Source organism: Chiloscyllium plagiosum, unplaced genomic scaffold (genome assembly GCF_037043375.1).
Source record: "Chiloscyllium plagiosum isolate Xiang-an unplaced genomic scaffold, Cpla_swu_hap1 HiC_scaffold_34, whole genome shotgun sequence".
NCBI classification, from domain to species: domain Eukaryota; kingdom Metazoa; phylum Chordata; class Chondrichthyes; order Orectolobiformes; family Hemiscylliidae; genus Chiloscyllium; species Chiloscyllium plagiosum.
The window spans coordinates 23,822,143-23,842,830 of record NW_028270172.1 but is presented as its reverse complement, the minus strand read 5'-3'; positions in this window follow the sequence as shown (position 1 = coordinate 23,842,830).

The window sequence follows — 20,688 nt, the reverse complement described above, 5'->3', positions numbered from 1 at the left end:
TCAACATGGTATTGTGAAAGGACAATTGTGTTTGACCGATCTATTGGAATTCTTTGAGGACGTAACACATACTATAGATAAAGGAGAACTGGTGAATGTGCTATACTAACATTTCCAGAAGGGATTTGATAAGGTGCCAATTCAAATCTTATTGTAAAAGGTCATGGTAAATGGAGTAGCAATTTAGCTTGAATTGCTGGCTAACATGGAGCAGAGAGTGGTGTAAATGGGTATTTCTTTAATGGTAGGATGTAATGAGTGGAGTTCCGCATGGATTAGTGCTAGGAGTTCAACTGTTTATAATTTACATAAGTGATGAAGGGACAGATGGTATGGTTACCAAATTTGTTGACGATGCAAAGATAATAGGATGCTAAGTCATTAAGGGGACACACAGAGGCTACAAAAATATATTGATAGGTTAAGTGAATGAGCAAAAATGTGGAGAGTGGAGTACAATGTGTGAAACTGTGAAGCTGTCATTTTGGCAGGAAAGATTAAAAGGAAGCATGTTATCTAAATGGTGAAAGCTGAGATTAGAGGGATCCAGGTTCTCCATGCATGAATCACAAAATGTTAGTATGCAGTTACAGCAAATAACTAGGAACGCTATGTGAATGTTATTCTTTATCATGATGGTGTTGGACATAAAAGTAAGGAAGTTATAATTCAATTATATGTGGCACTGTTGAAAATGCATCTGAAGTACTGTGTACAGTATTGGTCATTTATTTAAGGAAGGAAGTTAATGTGTTGGAGGCTGTAGAAGGAGGTGCATAAGACTAATGGGGAGGTTGGCTAATGAGGAAAGGAAGGACAAGTTAAGGAAGCTAGGTTGAAGTTTGGAAGTGTACGGGCCATCTCGAATGAAACATGTAAAATTCTGCAGGGTCTTGACAATGCAGATGTGGACAGGATATTAATGAAAGAGCTGGTCACAGACTTCAGGCAGCAAGGTAGACAGCATGCCCCTATCTACATCAATGGAACTGAGGTGGAGATGGATGAGAGTGTCAAATTCTTAGGAGGAACAATCACTAACAATCTTTCCTGATCCACTCAAGTGGATGCTACAGTCAAGAAAGTACAAAGACGCCTCTACCTCCTCGAGAGACTAAGGAATTTGGAATATTCGTAAAGACTCTTATTAATTTTGATAGATGCATCATAGAAAGCATCCTATCCAGATACGTCATGCCTTGCTATGGCAACTGCTCTATCCAGGACAGTCAGAAACCACAGAGAGTTGTGGTTGCAGCCCAGTCCATCATGCAACCTTTGCACTTTCTGCCTCCTCAAAAGTATCTTTAAGACAAAATTACATTCAAAAATACCTAAACAAAAAGCCATGAAAGAGACTTGCTAGGCATTGTCCCATTCAATGGAGATGGGGTAGACTGTCAAAGCAAGCATTATACATCTCATATTCAGAGCTTAAAGCCATTTTTAGGCCAACTATTAAATGTACATAAAAAGATGCCTGACCCAGTTTTGGATCACACGCTGTTGAGGTACAGGTTAATAGTTAGACCACTTAGCCTGGTGCTGGTTTTCCCTACTTGGTTATTTATAACATTGGTACAGTGATTTCCAGTTTCATCTTTCCAGTTCTTGACATCCCACTTTGAGAGAGGTGTACAGCATCAGAAAGGGTCAGAAAAGCTTAAGAGAATGGTTCCAGGGATGGACGACTCTAGTTCTGGTGATAATTTAGAGATGCTGGAGCTGTATACCTTAAAGAGTCAATGAGAGGAAATTTGATAGTTAAAAACCATGGAGAGTCTAGGGGAAGCAAATAGAGAGGAATTGTTCCCATTGCTAATAGTGTTGACAATTAGCTGATACTGATGTAAGGTAGTTGGCAAACGTAGTGATACCAGGCAAAGCTTTTAGCATTATAAGTGGTTGAAAGCTGGAAGGCAATGTCTGAGATTCTACTGGAGGCTGATCAAATTGGGGCTGAAGGGAATTAACAACTGAAGTGAAATAATTTGCAGGCTTACAAGGAAAGGACAGAAGAGTGGGACTAGCTGGTGTCGATCTTTGAATTGACATGACGCACTAAATGGTCTCAGTCTGTGCTGCAGCCATTCTTTGGCTCTCCATGTTTGTATCCAGCCCTTAATCCTCTTTCCCCAAGTGAATCCATCAGATCATTCTCATAAAAGCAAAATACTACAGTTTAAATAAAAACAGAAAATGTTGGAGAAATTCCTTCCTCAAACTTTAACCAATTTGAAACATTAACTCTTTTTCTCTTTCTGCAGATGTTCCCAGAGCTGCTGAGTTTCTCCAGCACTTTCTCATTCCAGTCCACTGCATCTTTGAGCTGCAACACTTCCCTAAATGGACTTGGGCAAGAGCTGCAATCTGGCAGTAATGAGCTCCAAGTGCACTGATTTATGTCAAGGAGTGAGAAAAAAGCCAGATTCAAATTGGTGGAAAACTCTCATTTTTTTTAAGTGAGACTATAAGAAATTCATAGACCGGAAAGAGCTGTGCTTTACATTCATTTTCCTCCAGGGGTCCCCCTTAGCTTGCTGACTGAGCTATGAGCTAACACTGAATTAGCTTCATGTTTATCATCCCTTTTATGGGGGCAAACAAAAATTGATGTGCCCTTTATAAGACAAAAAGAAAAACCTGCTTGAAGAAGGATAAAACTCATATTTATTATTGAGTAATAATATTACTCAATATTATTTTGTTAAAAATTGCTGAGAACTCACCAATAAAAAATACACGATAAATGGCTGAAATGTATGGGTTGGAGGGAGGTCCTGAGAAAAGTTTTGCCCTCAGGGAGATGAAATGGGGGGAATTTTAATATAGGTGATGTGGGTGAATGTGTCTCCCCCCCACACCCCAACAAATTAAGTTGGTTTCTAGAACAGCTCTGGGATTTTCCCAAAAATTGCAATTTGTGCAACAACCATTAACATTTTCCAGTTTACCATAAATGTAATGGCAGCTCCTCTTGCTAAAGCTTTAGGAAGTTCCAAGTTTCTAATTCCAATTGATTTACAATCACAGAATCACCATATTTCCACAGCACAGAAGAAGAAATGACTATACTGGCTCTCCAAATGAGCATCCCATTTGGTATTATTCTCCTGTCTTCTGCTCATGACCCTGTGTATTATTCATTTCGAAGAATAATCTAATTCTCTTCTCGATTGAACCCACCCCCACCACATTTTCAGGCATTCCACTCAAGACCCAAATACGCATTATGGAGATGAGGATGAACTGCTGTTTGTGACTGACAGTCATGCATTGTCCAATTAATAAGTTCGCTTTCAAATTGGTGAAGGAAGGCTGGGCACCATGAGGATGAGTAAGAGAGTAATCATTGCAGGAAGTGTGGTGGCAGGAAGGTCAGAGGTCATGTGACGCCATCTTAATGGAGGAACACATCCACCCGACCTGGATGAGAAGTTGTCTTTGAAAGAATAAACCTTTCCTTGGTTGCTTTGATGTTGTGGAATTCTCCCTTGGGAGGAACCTAAATTAAATCCTTTTTGAGTATAGTCCATCTCATCTCTCTCATCTGAACGCCTGAAATGGAGTCTGAGTTCAGAATTAGTGGATTGAGAGGTATTCGTACTAGAAAGTGACAACATACCTTGATTGCCATGAGATAATGCAGTCTAGCCCAAACAATGTCGCCACCCAATATCTGTTCAACAGTTGCAGAAATGTAAAGTTTAGCTGTACTTCCCAGCTCAGAGTTCATGAGGTTACATTGGTATTTTGCAACCACTGTAGCTGATATTGAGCAAGTGAGCATAGACTAAGGATTGGTCAGGAATGTTTGAGATTTAACAACATAAGATATATGAGCAGAATTAGGCCATTTGATCCATTGAGTCTGCATTTGATCATTGTTGAAATGTTTCTTAGTCGAAGAGTGTGGTGCTGGAAAAGTACAGCCGGTCAGGCAGCATCCAAGGAGCAGGAGAATCAATGTTTTGGGCATAAGCTCTTAATCAGGAATGAGGCTTGTGGGCCAAGGGAGCTGGGACGTAAGTGGGGGGGTGGGGGGGGCTGGTGGGGGGCTGGAGCGAAGGTAGCTGGGAATGTGACAGGTAGATGAAGGTGGGGGTTTTCACCCCCAACAGGTTTAAAGGTACCAAATAAACCAGTTGGACTGGAATCTGGTGTTGTGTGATTTTTAACTCCTCATATGACAAGCCTTCAGCCCCTGAGCTTTCTGGTAAAACTCCTCTGGATCCCCTTTAACGCCAGAACATTTTTTTCTCAGATACGTGGCCCAAAACTGCCTAAAAATATTCCAAATGCAGTCTGACCAGGACCTTATACAGCCTCAGCAATACATCCCTGCTCCTGTATTCTAGCCTTTCTAAAATGAAAGCTAACATTACATTTGCCTTCCTAACTGCATATTGACCTTAAAAGAGTCCTAAACTGCAACTCCTGAGTCCCTTTGTGCTTCAGATTTCTGAAGCCTCTCCTCATTTATAAAATAATCTACCCCTCTATTCCTCCTACCAAAGTGCATAACCTCACACTTGCCACATTGCACTCCATCTACCACTTCTTTGCCCACTGTCCTAGCTTGTCCAAGTCCTTCTGCAACCTCCCTGCTTCCTCAATATTACCTGTGGTTCCAACTATCTTTGTTTTATCTGTAAATTTAGCAACACGACCCTCAGTTCCTTCATCCAGATTATTAACATATAACATGAATAGTTGTGGTCCCAAAACTGCCTACTGCAGAATTCCACTAGTCACTGGCTGCCATCCTGAAAAAAACTCTTTTATCCCTACTCTCTGCCTTCTGCCAGTCAGCAAATCCTCTACCAATGCCAATACCTTGCCCCTAACGCTATGGGTCCATCTTATTTAGCAGCCTCCTGCGCAGCACCTTGTTAAAGGCTTTCTGGAAATTCAAATAAATCATATTCACTGGGCCTCCTTTGTCTAAGAGTTCTAACAAATTTGTCAGGCATGATCTCCCCTTGATGAAGCCATGCTGATTCAACCCTATTTTTCCATGCATTTTCAAGAATTCGGGAACCTCATCCTCAATAATGGACTCTAAAATTTGACCAATGACCGAGGTCAGGCTGAACATCTTGTAGTTTCCCATCTTCTGCCTGCCTCTCTTCTTAAACAGTGATGTTACATTCACTATTTTCCAGTCCTCTGGTACCATCCCTGACGCCAATAATTCCTGAAAGATCACCATCAATGCCTCCACAATCTCCTCAGCTATCTCCTTCAGAATTGTGGAGTGTAATCCATCCAGTCGGAGTGATTTATCTGCCTTCAAACACTTCAACTTCTCCAGTGCCTTGTCCTTAGTGATGGTCATTGCACTCACCTCTGCCTCTTTTCTCTCTTGAAATTGTGGTATGCTCCTGGTGTCTTCCACAATGACGACTGGTAGAAAATACCTATTCAGTTCCTCCACACATTTCTCTGTCCCCCATTACCACCTCATTTTCCAGCAGACCAATGTCCACTCTTGCCTCTCTCCACTACCTTTTATATATCTCAAGAAAACCCTTGTAATCTTCTTTCATATTACTAATGAGCTTACCCTCATATTTCACCCCTTGTGATATTCTTTCATATTACTAACGAGCTTACCCTCATATTTCATCCCTTGTGGTATTCTTTCATATTACTAATGAGCTTACCCTCATATTTCATCCCTTGTGGTATTCTTTCATATTACTAAAGAGCTTAACCTCATATTTCATATTTTTGTGCCTTATGGCTCTTTACAAGGTATTCTCCGGTGACTTTTAAAGGCTTCAAAATCCTCTGGCTTCCCACTAATCTTCACCACATGGTTTTCTTGTGCTGTTATGCTGTCCCTGATTCCTTTTGTCAACCATGGTTGCCTCATCCTCCTTTTAGTATGCTTCTTCTTCCTTGGGATGGATTTCTGATCTGCCTCCTGTATTACTCCCAGAAGTCCCTGCAATGCTGCTCCACCATCTTCCCTGCTAGACTCCCCTTCCAATTAAGAGAAAGTGAGGACTGCAGATGCTGGAGATCAGAATCGAGATTGTGGTGCTGGAAAAGCACAGCATCAGGCAGCATCCGAGGAGCAGGAGAATCGACATAAGCCCTTCATCAGCTCCTCCCTCATGTCCTTATAGCTTTATTCAATTGTAGTCCTGTTACATCTGATTCCAGCTTCTCCCTCTGCAGGGCGAATTCTATCATATTATGGTCACTGCACTTAGACTTTTCAGACCTTTAAGCAGAACTGTTATTAACACAAAATGCCCTTCAGGAACAGAAGAACATAGGAAGTACAATAGCATGCAAGAATATTTGGATAGGAGGGCCTCCTGTGGTGTTAATTGACTGGAGATGGATTTCTGCATCTGATTCAGAGGAAGTCCCACATCAGAGAACTACTTACCATCAGCCTATCCCAGCAGTGGTAGTAGCACAATGGCCAGGAGTGGGATTATAAACAGATCCCCTAGACTCTATAAATCCCAGAGTCTAGGACCTGGTAAAAATATGGATGGTCTCATCATGGGGACATCGGTGGGGACCCGAGAAGGCTGTTGGAAGGTTTGATTTGGGAGTACAGATGGATAGGTGAGGGTGAGTCTGTTCATAGAACATAGAACATAGAACAATATAGCACAGAACAGGCCCTTCGGCCCACGATGTTGTGTCGAACATTTGTCCTAGCTTAAGCACCTATCCATGTACCTATCCAATTGCCGCTTAAAGGTCACTAATGATTCTGACTCTGCCACTCCCACAGGCAGCGCATTCCATGCCCCACCACTCTCTGGGTAAAGAACCTAACCCTGACATCCCCCCTATACCTTCCACCCTTCACCTTAAATTTATGTCCCCTTGTAACACTCTGTTGTACCCGGGGAAAAAGTCTCTGACTGTGTACTCTATCGATTCCCCTGATCATCTTATAAACCTCTATCAAGTCACCCTTCATCCTTCCCCGTTCCAATGAGAAAAGGCCTAGCACGCTCAACCTATTCTCCATTCCAGGCAACATCCTGATAAATCTCCTCTGCACCGTCTCCAAAGCTTCCACATCTTTCCTAAAATGAGGCAACCAGAACTGCACACAGTACTCCAAATGTGGCCTTACCAAGGTCCTATACAGCTGCAACATCACCTCACGACTCTTGAATTCAATCCCTCTACACCATAGGCCTTCTTACAAGCTCTATCCACCTGAGTGGCAACTTTCAAAGATCTATGAACAAAGACCCCAAGATCCCTCTGTTCCTCCACCTGACTAAGAACCTTACCATTAACCCTATATTCTGCATTCTTATTTGTCCTTCCAAAATGGACAACCTCACACTTGACAGGGTTGAACTCCATCTGCCACTCCTCAGCCCAGCTCTGCATCATATCTAAGTCCCTTTGCAGCCAACAACAGCCTTCCTCGCTATCCACAACTCCACCAATCTTCGTATCGTCTGCAAATTTACTGACCCACCCTTCAACTCCCTCTTCCAAGTCATTAATAAAAATTACAAACAGCAGAGGACCCAGAACTAATCCCTGCGGAACCCCACTTGTAACTGGGCTCCACGCTGAATATTTACCATCTACCACCACTCTCTGACTTTGACCGGTTAGCCAGTTCTCTATCCAACTGGCCAAACTTCCCACTATCCCATGCCTCCTGACTTTCCGCATAAGCCTACCATGGGGAACCTTATCAAATGCCTTACTAAAGTCCATGTACACTACGTCGACTGCTCTACCCTCATCCACATGCTTGGTCACCTCCTCAAAGAATTCAATAAGACTTGTAAGGCAAGACCTACCCCTCACAAATCCGTGCTGGCTGTCCCTAATCAAGCAGTGTCTTTCCAGATACTCATAAATCCTATCCCTCAGTACCCTTTCCATTACTTTGCCTACCACCGAAGTAAGACTAACTGGCCTGTAATTCCCAGGGTTATCCCTATTCCCTTTTTTGAACAGGGGCACAACATTCGCCGCTCTCCAGTCCCCTGGTACCACCCCCATTGACTGTGAAGATGAAAAGATCATTGCCAATGGTTCTGCAATTTCCTCTCTTGCTTCCCACATAATCCTAGGATATATCCCGTCAGGCCCGGGGGACTTGTCTATCCTCAAGTTTTTCAAAATGCCCAACACATCTTCCTTCCTAACAAGTATCTCCTCTAGCTTACCAGTCCATTTCATACTCTCCTCTTCAACAATACCGTCTCTCTCATTTGTAAATACTGAAGAAAAGTACTCATTCAAGACCTCTCCTATCTCTTTCGACTCAAGACACAGTCTCCCACTACTGTCCTTGATCGGACCTACCTTCGTTCTCGTCATTCTCATGTTCCTCACATATGCATAAAAGGCCTTGGGGTTATCCTTGATCCTACCCGCCAAAGATTTCTCATGCCCTCTCTTAGCTCTCCTAATCCCTTTCTTCAGCTCCCTCATGGCTATCCTGTATCCCTCCAATGCTCTGTCTGAACCTTGTTTCCTCAACCTATGTAAGCCTCCTTCTTCTTCCTTACAAGACATTCAACCTCCTTCGTCAACCAAGGTTCCCTCACACGACCATCTCTTTCTGCCTGACAGGTACATACATATCAAGGACACGTCGTATCTGTTCCTTGTAAAAGTTCCATATTTCAACGACATCCTTCCCTGACAGCCTATGCTCCCAATTTATGCTCCTCAGATCCTGTCTTGCAGCATCGTATTTACCCTTCCCCTAATTGTAAAACCTGCCCAGTTGCACGCACCTATCTCTCTCCATATCCAAGGTGAAAGTCACAGAATTGTGGTCACCATCACCAAAATGCTCACCCACTAACAAGCCATCACTTGTCCCGGTTCGTTACCAAGTACCAAATCCAATATAACCTCCCCTCTGGTCAGACAATCTACATACTGAGTTAGAAAAGCTTCCTGGACACACTGCACAAACACTGTCCCATCCAATCTACTTGATCTAAAGAGCTTCCAATCAATATTTGGAAAGTTGAAATCGCCCATGACGACTATCCTGTGACTTCTGCACCTTTCCAAAATCTGTTTCCCAATCTGTTTCTCCACATCTTTGCTGCTATTGGGGGGCCTATAGTAAACACCCAACAAGGTGACTGCTCCTTTCCTATTTCTGACTTCAGCCAAAGGCAGAACTCCCCCGAACTGCCTTTCTGCAGCCGTTATACCATTTCTAATTAGCAATGCCACCCCCCTCCTTTTTTACCAACCCCCCCCAATCTTACTGAAACATCTGTAACCATGAACCTCCAACAACCATTCCTGTCCCTCTTCTACCCACGTTTCCATGATGGCCACAACATCGTAATCCCAAGTACCGATCCACGCCTTAAGTTCACCCACCTTATTTCTGATACTCCTTGCGTTGAAGTATACACACTTGAGCCAATCTCTGTGTCCGCAAGTATTCTCCACAGCCTCCCTACATTCTTGGACATCCTGAAAAACAGCTAACCTACTTGCTGGACTACAAGTCCGGATCCCATCCCCCTGCCAAATTAGTTTAAACGCCCCCGAAGTTCAACCAGCCATTAAATCGAAACAGCTTTGTGCAGTACCTCCAACTTAATTTTATTTGATTTCATTTATTGTCACGTATACCTAAGTACAGTGAAAAGCTTTCTTTACGAGTCGTATAGGAAGATCACACTGAGCAAGGACATACAGACCATCGGGTGAAACAAATATTTGGATGGAGGCATACAGGTTACATTGCACAGGGTGTGCACTAGGCAAGATCAACATGAACAAGATCAACATTATTTGAAGTTAGGGAGTCCATTCACCAGTCTAATAATGGCAGGGAAGAAGCTGTTCCTGAACCTGCAGGTGCATACATTCAAGCTTATGTAGCTTGTACCTGATGGGAGGGGTTGCAGGAGAACATTACCAGAATGAGAAGGGACTTTGATAATGTTGGCAGCCTTTCCACAGCAATGAGTCATGCAAATGGAGTCCATGGATGGGACGTTGGTTTCAGTGATGGTCTGGGCTGTACACGTAATCTTTTGCAGTTTCTTATGGTCGTGGGCAGAGCAGTTGCCATATCAGGCTGTTATGGACCCAGACAGTAGCTTTCAACGGTGCATCTATAAAAGTTGGTGACGTTCTTTCTCAGTGCCATATCTCTTGGTTACCTTTCCTAACAAAAATTAAAACCTGTTGAGGGAGAGAATTTAATTATCCTTTATGTGAGGAAGTACTTTCTGACATTAATCTGAATAGCCGACCTCTAATTGTAATATTATGATCTCTCTCATTCTGGATTTGTCCCAGCAAAAGGAAATCATTCCTTGTGGTCCGGCATATCAAATTCTTTAATCCTTTTATACACATTTACAAAGTTATTCGTAACCTTTTATGCTGATGGGAATATAGACATAATCTATGCAACCCTTCCACCAACTTCTTGCCTCATTAATCTTGGTGCAATAGTTTGCCAACTGGGTTGAAACGTTCATTTTGGAACGGAGAAAGGAGTAGAAATCTTTAAGTTAGTTCTGAGGATGAAGTGGGATTGAATTCTATTCCTAAACCCCAAAGGTGTGGTGAACTGCATGGACCCAATGGATTTTTTTCATCATTTCCATTTTTTGTATCCAAGTTCAATCTGCAGATCTGGTTTGGTCCTTAGTTAAGCAAACCAATATGATTATGAGCACTAAATCTGCTTTGAGGTGGAGTTCTGAGCCTCATTTAAGTAACTCAGAAATTTGGTGTCATTGGGAATCTCTTTATGCCATACAAGATTTCATTTGAAGGAATTTGAAAACAAACAGGGACAAGTGAAAGAAAAAGACAAGATTCATCTAATTACCAACTGTTGCGTCTGTTCCTGCAACAGAAGAGCAGCAGCAGGGTCATTCCAAAACAAGTATTATCTGACAATACTAATCCATTCAGATGATGCTTTTTATGTCATAAAGTGACTAATTATGTTTGGAAGAGCACAGCTCAGTTTACACGATAAATAGGATGAAAGACTGAAAATTCAGTCAGTCAGTCACCTGGTTCCCAATCACATCTTGATTGGAGATTTTGTAAATGTGGGATCGGGTGGAGTTTTAGTATTCATTTTTCTGATCATTGAGACGAGTAATTCAATTATTTAACTATAGGTAAATTGAGGCGCAGGCTTTTTTGAAGTCAGGCTTATTGACAGTATGCAGAAATTAGGTTACACATTGTCTCTTTGACTCTAGGAGCAGTGGGCTGAGTGATATTTACTTAGGGGCACTCTCAGTGAAGGTAAAGCTTACTCATAAAGAATAATCCTCAGGATTTACACCTGTAATTTAAACAGAACTGCTTAATCAACAAATACTAAAAGGAGAAGAACATTCTCCATTAGGATGCTATGCTTGACCTTTGTAAAACACTTGTTTGGCCTCAGTAAAAGGATTCTATCCAAACCTAGGCAATCCTTTTAGTTAGATGTAAAAGACGTGGGCAGTGTGGTGGCTCAATGGTTAGCACTGCTGCCTCACAGTGCTGGGGACCTGGGTTCAATTCCAGCCAGGGCGATTGTCTCCGTGGAGTTTGCACATTCTCCCTGTGTCTACATGTGTTTCCTCCCCCAGTCCAAACATGTGCAGGTTAGGTGGATTAGCCGTGCTAAATTGCCTATAATGTCCGGGGATATATAGTTTAAGTAGATTAGCCATGGGAAGTGCAGGGTCATGGGAATGGAGTGTGTCTGTTGGGGATACTCCTCAGAAGGTTAGTGTGGACTTGATAGGCTGAATGGTCTGCATCCACAATGTGGGGATTCTATGACATGCTTAAGGTTCAGAGGAGTTAGGGTACAATGTGGGCTGAGGGGTTATACAGCAGAGGGGATGTTAAATCAAGCCAAACAGAATTGTAAAGCATTTTATTGGAGTAGATCAAAGATGTTGGGCTGAATCTTGCATATTTTTGGTTAAGTGCCAGTTATAGACAATAGACAATAGGTGCAGGAGTAGGCCATTCTGCCCTTTGAGCCAGCACCACCATTCATTATGATCATGGCTGATCATCCTCAATCAGTATCCTGTTCCTGCCTTATCCCCATAACCCTTGATTCCACTATCTTTAAGAACTCTATTCAACTCTTTCTTGAAAGTATTCAGAGACTTGGCCTCCACAGCCTTCTGGGGCAGAGCATTCCATACACCCACCACTCTCTGGGTGAAGAAGTTTCTCCTCAACTCTGTTCTAAGTGGCCTACCCCTTATTTCTAAACTGTGTCCTCTGGTTCGGGACTCACCCATCAACAGAAACATGCTTCCTGCCTTCAATCAAGTTTAATCAAGTCTTATGAAAGGTTCCCCTCCATGATGTGTAATAGAGATGTCATAGAGATGTACATCATGGAAACAGACCCTTCGGTCCAATCCGTCCATGCGGACAAGATATCCCAACCCAATCTAGAACCACCTGCCAGCACCCGGCCCATATCCCTCCAAACCCTTCCTATTCATATACCCATCCAAATGCCTCTTAAATGTTGCAATTGTACCAGCCTCCACCACATACTCTGGCAGCTCATTCCATACACGTACCACCCTCTGCGTGATTGGAGGCAGATGTTCACAGGTAAAGGGACGGCTGGAAAATGGGAAGCCTTCAGAAATGAGATAACAAGAATTCAGAGGAAGTATGTTTCTGTCAGGGTGAAAGGGAAGGCTGGTAGGTATAGGGAATGCTGGATGACTAAAGAAATTGAGGGTTTGGTTAAGAAAACAAGGAAGCATATGCCAGGTATAGACAGGATAGATCGAGTGAATCCTTCGAAGAGTATAGAGATAGTAGGAGTATACTTAAGAGGGAAATCAGGAGGGCAAATTGGGGACATGAGATAGTTTGGCAAGTAGAATTAAGGAGAATCCAAAAGGTTTTCACAAAGATATTAAGGACAAAAGGGTAACTAGGGAGAGAATAGGGCCCCTCAAAGATCAGCAAGGCGGCCTTTGTGTGGAGCCACAGAAAATGGGGGAGATACTAAATGAATATTTTGCATGAATATTTACTGTGGAAAAGGATATGGAAGATATAGACTGTAGGGAAATAGATGGTGACATCTTGCAAAATGTCCAGATTACAGAGAAGGAAGTGCTGGATGTCTTGAAACAGTTAAAGGTGGATAAATCTCCAGGACCTGATCAGTTGTACCCGAGAACTCTGTGGGAAGCTAGGGAAGTGATTGCTGGGCCTCTTACTGAGATATTTGTATCATCGATAGTCGCAGATGAGGTGCCAGAAGACTGGAGGTTGGCAAACGTGGTGCCACTGTTTAAGAAGGGTGGTAAGGACAAGCCAGGGAACTATAGATCTGTGAGCCTGACCTCGGTGATGGGCAAGTTGTTGGAGGGAATCCTGAGGGACAGGATGTACATGTATTTGAAAAGGCAAGGACTGATTAGGGATAGTCAACATGGCTTTGTGCTTGGGAAATCATGTCTCACAAACTTGATTGAGTTTTTTGATGAAGTAACAAAGAAGATTGATGAGGGCAGAGTGGTAGATGTGATCTATATGGACTTCAGTAAGGCATTCGGCAAGGTTCCCCATGGGAGACTGATTAGCAAGGTTAGATCTCATTGAATACAGGGAGAACTAGCCATTTGGATACAGAACTGGCTCAGAGGTAGAAGACAGAGGGGGGTAGTGGAGGGTTGTTTTTCAGACTGGAGGCCTGTGACCAGGGGAGTGCCACAAAGATTGGTGCTGGGTCCTCTACTTTTTGTCATTTACATAAATGATTTGGATGTGAGCACAAGAGGTACAGTTAGTAAGTTTGCAGATGACACCAAAATTGGAGGTGTGGTGGACAGCGAAGAGGGTTACCTCAGATTACAACAGGATCTGAACCATATGGGCCAATGGGCTGAGAAGTGGCAGATGGAGTTTAATTCAAATAAATGAGAGGTGCTGCATTTTGGGAAAGCAAATCTTAGCAGGACTTATACACTTAATATGAATTCTCTCGCTGTATCTTCCCAAAGCCAATTCATTAACAACCTTCTCTGCATTACGATGCCCCTCTTCTCCAATTCTAGCCCAGTTATAGCATATGCCCATATCCCAAATAGCTTGGGACTGTCAGGATTTCCTAGAACGAATTACCATCCCTGAAACAGAACCATCTTTAAAAGGCCATCATGAGCCCAGACAAGCTCCGTTCCTGATATTTGCCCTGGATGTAACATAGGAAAAAATATTGGCATCTTGCGTCCCTGGTTGAGTTCTGGAAGTCCTATTGGTCAGGGTGGGGCAGAGGTGAGACACTCAGATCCTCCAGGACCAGCAGATGATGCCACTACACCAGAGCCAACCTGGCCTGACAATGCCAACTGGGTTGATGAGATCTCAGCTGACTGGAGCAATGCACAGCACTGAAGTAAGAAGATAATAGAATTGATTTTTATCAAATAGCCTACTCAATGGGCCGAATAGCCTCTTTTTTGCCATGCTATCCAATAATTATGTTCTTCCAATGTCCAGCCTACTCTCCTAGAGCAAGATCAATGATATAATTGAATGGTCACTTCATGTTACTGAGACAACTCTGCAGAATACTGCTTCCCTTTATTGACACATAGTCATTGGACAAATATGTTATCCAAATCATTCCCATTTCAAGATGTGGACGTTTAAAAGGTTTGGATAATATTTGCTTGTGAGGAGATCCATTTGGTTACTTCCTAGGTAAGCTCTGTCTTCTGCATGCAAATGAACATTGATTTTTCAGGCTCATTGTTACAGCCAAATTTGTACAGAGAAATACTTTGACGGTATGAGGTGTAATAACACCACAAATCCGTTCACAAAGAACAGCTTTTCAATTCTGTTGAAAGAAGCACGGAGGAAACCTTTTACTGTTCTATCTCATTTCTCTGCAGAATCATTAATATTGATCTAATTAAACACCTTCCACCTCTCCCTCTGGGACTGGCTTGTGCTCACTGTGGTTCTTTGTATAAATCTATTAATTTTATCCTCAAAGATCTCAACACATAGCACTGCAAAATAATGAATGTTGGTTATTAGTGAGAGATGTTGCTGTTACTTTTGACAAAGTGATGAAAAAATGAGGCACATATTCTCAATTGTATTAAATTTTAGTCATTCTCTGTTGAATCCGACACTGTGAACAATTAACTATTACAATTAGATAAAACAGCCCTATTGTTATATCTGTCTGAACTGTGGACCTGTTCTAAAGGAACTTAAAATTAGTCAGAATGTGATTTACTGTCAGGGTGCATTGAGTTCAGTAATGGTGCATTGAATCACAGAGAAACAGAAAGACAAAGGACAAAATTCAATACTTTTGAATGGGATGTAAAATGGAGGCAGTTACCTGCTACAGTTAAGCCTGTCTAAGGCTAGCCTGCAAAGCCATCATTCAATGTTTAAGGCTTTAGCCAAACGGTTGCCTAAAACTCTCAAAGGCAAGATGTCTGGCTTCCCAGAGCAACAGAGGAATCATGGGAGCCAGTGGCTCTTCAACGCTATCAGCAACAATGGCCACGGCTGGGACTGCAACAGATCCCCAGCCAACAGCCAGACTGAATGACTGGAAGACAGGTGAGTGAAGTAGGGTGTTGAGGGGCTTGCTGAGGAGATTCAGGTGAGTCTCCAGTTGAAAACGTTGTTTGGGGGGTAGTTTGAGTTGGGTAAATTGAGATAACGGGCAAGGGGATCTTTATTGGCAGCAGGTTGGCCAATCAGGAGGCACTGCCCCCACCAAATCGAGAAGCCATCCAGGTAAACTTAGTAACCTTTGCCACATGACATATGGGCTGTCTCTCAACTGGTAAAATATTAGCGGCAGTGGAAAAATGTCCTTAGCTAGTCTTAGGAACCCAAGGGCAAGCATTCCACATGACAATATCCCACTGCTGCTAAAATACTCGCAGAGATGGTTCAGTGAAAGGCCCAGTCTTGTTGTCATTCTTGTGATTCTAATGTAGTTCATAGTAGTGCTCTTGCTCTGTATCATAAGATTGTGGCTTCAAGTTCTTTGCCAAAGTTTGAACACAAAGAATCAAGACGGACACTTCAAGGCAGACCAGCAGGAATGCTGCATTGTTCGAGGTGCTCTCTTTTGAATGAAAGATTAAATGAAAGAATTGTCTTTTCTGCTGCCTTTACTGTTTCACATTAAAAGGAGGGTGTTGTCCCTAATGTACTGGCCAGTGTTTAATCCCTCAATGAGCATCCCTCAGTCAAAAAGGGATTATCTTGACATTATCACATTGCAGCTTTTGTAAATTTAGATTAGCTGTTGCATTTCCTACATTACAACAATGATTACAGATCAAAAAGCATCATAGTGGCTACAAACAATTTTGGAACATCCAGTAGTCAGGAAAGCACTACATAAAAACAAACATTACTTTCCTCCAACTCCCTTCACAGTCCATTGCCTGAATTTTCCGTAGTCACTTTTGGACCTAATTCCTCCAAGAATTTCGAATGTGTCGTGTTGTGAAGGTGCTGGTGTTGGACTGGGGTGGACAAAGTTAGAATGACACCAGGTTATAGACCAACAGGTTCATTTAAAATCACAAACATGTCTTTGGTGGCTAGTTGGTGCTCGTATATCCTGGTGGCTAGTGCCTGTCTGTCTGATGTGGTGTTTGTTGCATCCTTGCTGGGTATTTGGTATATGACACTTGTTTTGATGGTTGTTGGTACAGGGTCCTTTATATTCATTAATAGCTGCTTCAGAGTGTTGGTAAGGATTTAACTTAACAACACACTGAAACAGTTACTGATGAACCTAAAGGACCCTGTAATAACAACTATCAAATTGAATATCATATACAAAACACCTGGCAAGGACTGCAACAAACACCACATCGAACAGACAGGCACTAGTCACCAGGATACACGAGCACCAACTAGCCACCAAAGATATGATCCACTATCGCTAGTACCCTTACACACAGACAAAGAAGGACACCACTTTCAATGGGACAAAACATCCATTCTAGGCTAAACAGAGATACACACGAGAATTCCTAGAGGCCTGGCATTCAAACCAGAACTCCATCAATAAACATGTCGATTTGGACCCCTGTTACCAACCTCTGAGACAAAGAACTGGAAATGATATTGCCCATCTTAACAGACCAAGACACATAAATAAAAAGTGGAACGGAACACCAGCACTTCAACGGAGGCTCACTGATGATGTTACCTAGCATGGTGACGACACATCTGAGAACAAAGCTACCAGCTCAGCAAACAAACATACAAAGCTGTCCAATACTCCAGCTGCCCAAGTTTTTACTTAGTCTAAGGGCTCAACTGTCCTTCCACAACTTGAAAAGGTAAAACTCCCAAGCTCTGGAAGACAGTGAAAATCAGCAGCCATTGCCATTTTAAAATCATGCGTTATTAAATTATTAGGCTTGTTAACAACCCAATCATCCACAATTTTTCATTGCCCTTTACATTTCTCAGGTGTTGGATTTGAAAATATTTGAGAGTCTTTCAGAGCAGTTTGAATAAGTTGCCATAAAGATGATAGAAAAGGCTTTCGATATGTCCATGTCTGTAAGTATCAGAAGGTTCTGTTATGCAGATATTACTGTTAAAATGATATTTTTATACCTTTATTGCACTTTCAAAAAATGTAAGGACATCCTTTGTAATTCCAACCAGAGTCAAATGTCTATTTGTGGTGCTCTCCCACTACGGTATGATGTCCAGACCTAGCGTGCTCATTTAGCACAGAGCCTCCGCCTCTCGCTTTTGCTTGAGAATTGGTTTCATACCTACTAACGACCATTAATCAGTTTTCTGGGGCTTGGTTGAAGCTCCATCACCCCGCTGAGAAACATGATATACAACTGCAAGTCCAATTCTCCGATCATCCCTGTGCCTGTCACTATCAATGTTATTTAACACTCTCATCTATGTTTTGCAATCATTACATTGTCTTACTGCACCTCTCTGTCATCTCCAATTCCACAACCACTCATCGAATGCAGGCCTTTTGAGTTTCACTGATTTTAACCACTGTATGATGAGTGATGGTATCTTCAGTTGCTGAGGCTTTACATACTGTAATTCCCTCCTTACAACACTGTACTTTCAGCCTTGAGGACTGTTGTAACTCTGGTGGGAGGATTGTGTTGGAAATCAAGCCCCACCATGCCACAAGTTGTATCAAAAGTGTGAATGACTTGATAATTTAACCTCAACCATTGTACAAAATGTACCTGTTCTAATGTAAAATGCATAAAGTACAGAAAGAGGCCATTTGGCCCACTCTTAACATATAATCTAAAAACTGAAAGAACTGCAGACACTGTAAATCAGAGATAAAAATAGAAATTGCTGGAAAAGCTGGTAGGTCAGGCAGCACCTGTGGAGAGAAATCAGAGTTAATATTTAGGGTTGAGTGATCCTTCCTCAGACCTCAGTTCTAAGGAAGGGTCACTTGACTTGAAACGTTAACTCTAATTTCTCTCCACAGATGCTGCCAGACCTGCTAAGCGTTTTCAGCAATTTTTATTTTTGTATCTTATAATCTAACCTTTGGAGTGGTACCTTGTCAAAGACTTTCTGGAAGTCCAAATACATCTACTGGTGCCCCTATACCACTCTGGTGAGACTTCCTTAAAAACTCTAATAAGTTTGTTGGACACCATTTCCCTTTCATGAAACTGGACTGACGCTGCTTGATTAGATTGTGATTTTCCAAAAAATGCTTCTATTACTTCCTTAATGATTGATCCCAATATTTTTCCAGCAATAGGTACTGGGCTAATCAGCCTATAGTTAGCTGCCTTTTGCCTCCCTTTCTTTTTGAATAGGACTGTCACTTTGGGAGGATTTTACTCCTTTGGCAGAGTCCAATGTTTGTTTGGAAAATTACAACCAATGGAACCATTATCTCTGTAACTTCTTTTTGAATCCTAGGATATAAACCATCAGGGTCAGTTGACATATCTGCCTTTAGCCCCATTAGTTTATCATCACTTTTCTATTGATGTTGATGGCAATTAATTCATTCCCCCCCCCCCCCCCCCCCCCCCATTATTCTTTGGTATTAATGGGATGTTTGAAGTATCTTCCACCATAAAGATTAATGGAAAATATCTGTTCTACTCCTCTGCCATTTCCTTGTTACCCATAAACATCTCCCCAGATCAATTTTCTAAGGGACCTATGTTAACTTTGACTCTCTCTTCCTTTTTATCCATTAAGAGAATGACTTATTGTTAGCTTTTATATTTCTCGCTAGTTTGCCCTCATTGTTTATTTTCTCTTTCTTTATTATCTTTTTAGATGCATGGCATTATTTTGAAGAAAACAAGAGGAGTTACTCCTGGTAACACAAAAACAAGTTGTCATCTACTCTTTGTCACATTGGTGTTTGTAGGAATTTGCTGCGCATAAATGAAGACCATAAAACCAGAAGAAGTAGGAACAGGAGTGGTCTACTTCACCATTCAACTAATCAAGAATCTATCTCAGTCTTAAATATACACAAAGACTCTGGCCCCACAGCTCTTTGTGGCAAGGAGTTCTAAAGACTCACAACCGTCTCAGAGAAGAGATTCTTGCTTATCTCAGTCTTAAACTGGAACACCTTTATCCTGAAACTATGCCCTCTATCACTAGACTCTTGCATGAGGGGAAACAGTCTCTCAGCATTTTGTCTGTCGAGCCCCTTCAGAATCCTATATGTTTCTATGATATCACCTTCTTAACCCCAATGAGTAGAGTCCAAATCTGTTTAACCTTTGCTCATAAGGCAATCTTTCCATTCCCAAGATTAACCGAGCAAACCTTCTCTGAATTGCATCCAATGAAATAACATCTTACTTTCAGTAAGGAGACCAAAGCTGCACATAATATCCCAGGTGTGGTCTCATCATCACCTTATATAGTTGCAGTAACACATTTTTATTTTCCAAACCCTTGAAATAATGGCCAACATTCCATTAGCCTTCCTGATTACCTGCTGCACCTGTGTGCTAGCCTTCTGTGTTTAATATACAAGAACCCCCAAGTCCTTTTGTGTTGCACTTTCTGCAGTTTTTCTCCATTTAAATAATATTGTTCTTGTGTTTTTCCTTCCAAAATGAAACAACTTCATATTTTCCCATACTATATTCCATTTTCTAACTTTCTTGCCCACTTATTTAACCTTTCAGTATCTCTGTGAACTGTTTGTAGCCCTCTTGCAACCTTCCTTTCCACTTATGTTTGTGTTGTCTGCAAATTTGGCTGCAGTATATTTGCTTCCTTCCTCCAAGTCGTTAGTACATATTGGAAACAGTTGTGATCCCAGCAGACAGCTCTGTGGAATCCCACTGATCATAACTTGCCAACCTGAAAAAGAACCGTTTACCCCCTGCTTCCTGCTCAATCATCAAGTCTCACCCTCCCTCCTCACCCTATCTCACCTTTGGCATGGCCAATCCACCTAACCTGGACTATGGGATGAAACCCATGCAGACATGGGGAGAACATGCAAACTCCATGCAGACACTCACCCAAGGCTGGCATCAACCCAGATCTCTGGTGCTGTGAGATAGCAGTGCTAACCACTGATCAACCATGCCACCCATGCACATGGATAACTAAAACAATACCTTAATGGCACTATCTAATGGTTGACATTGTTCAAGAATATATGTACGATGATTGTAGAGACAGACAATTGTT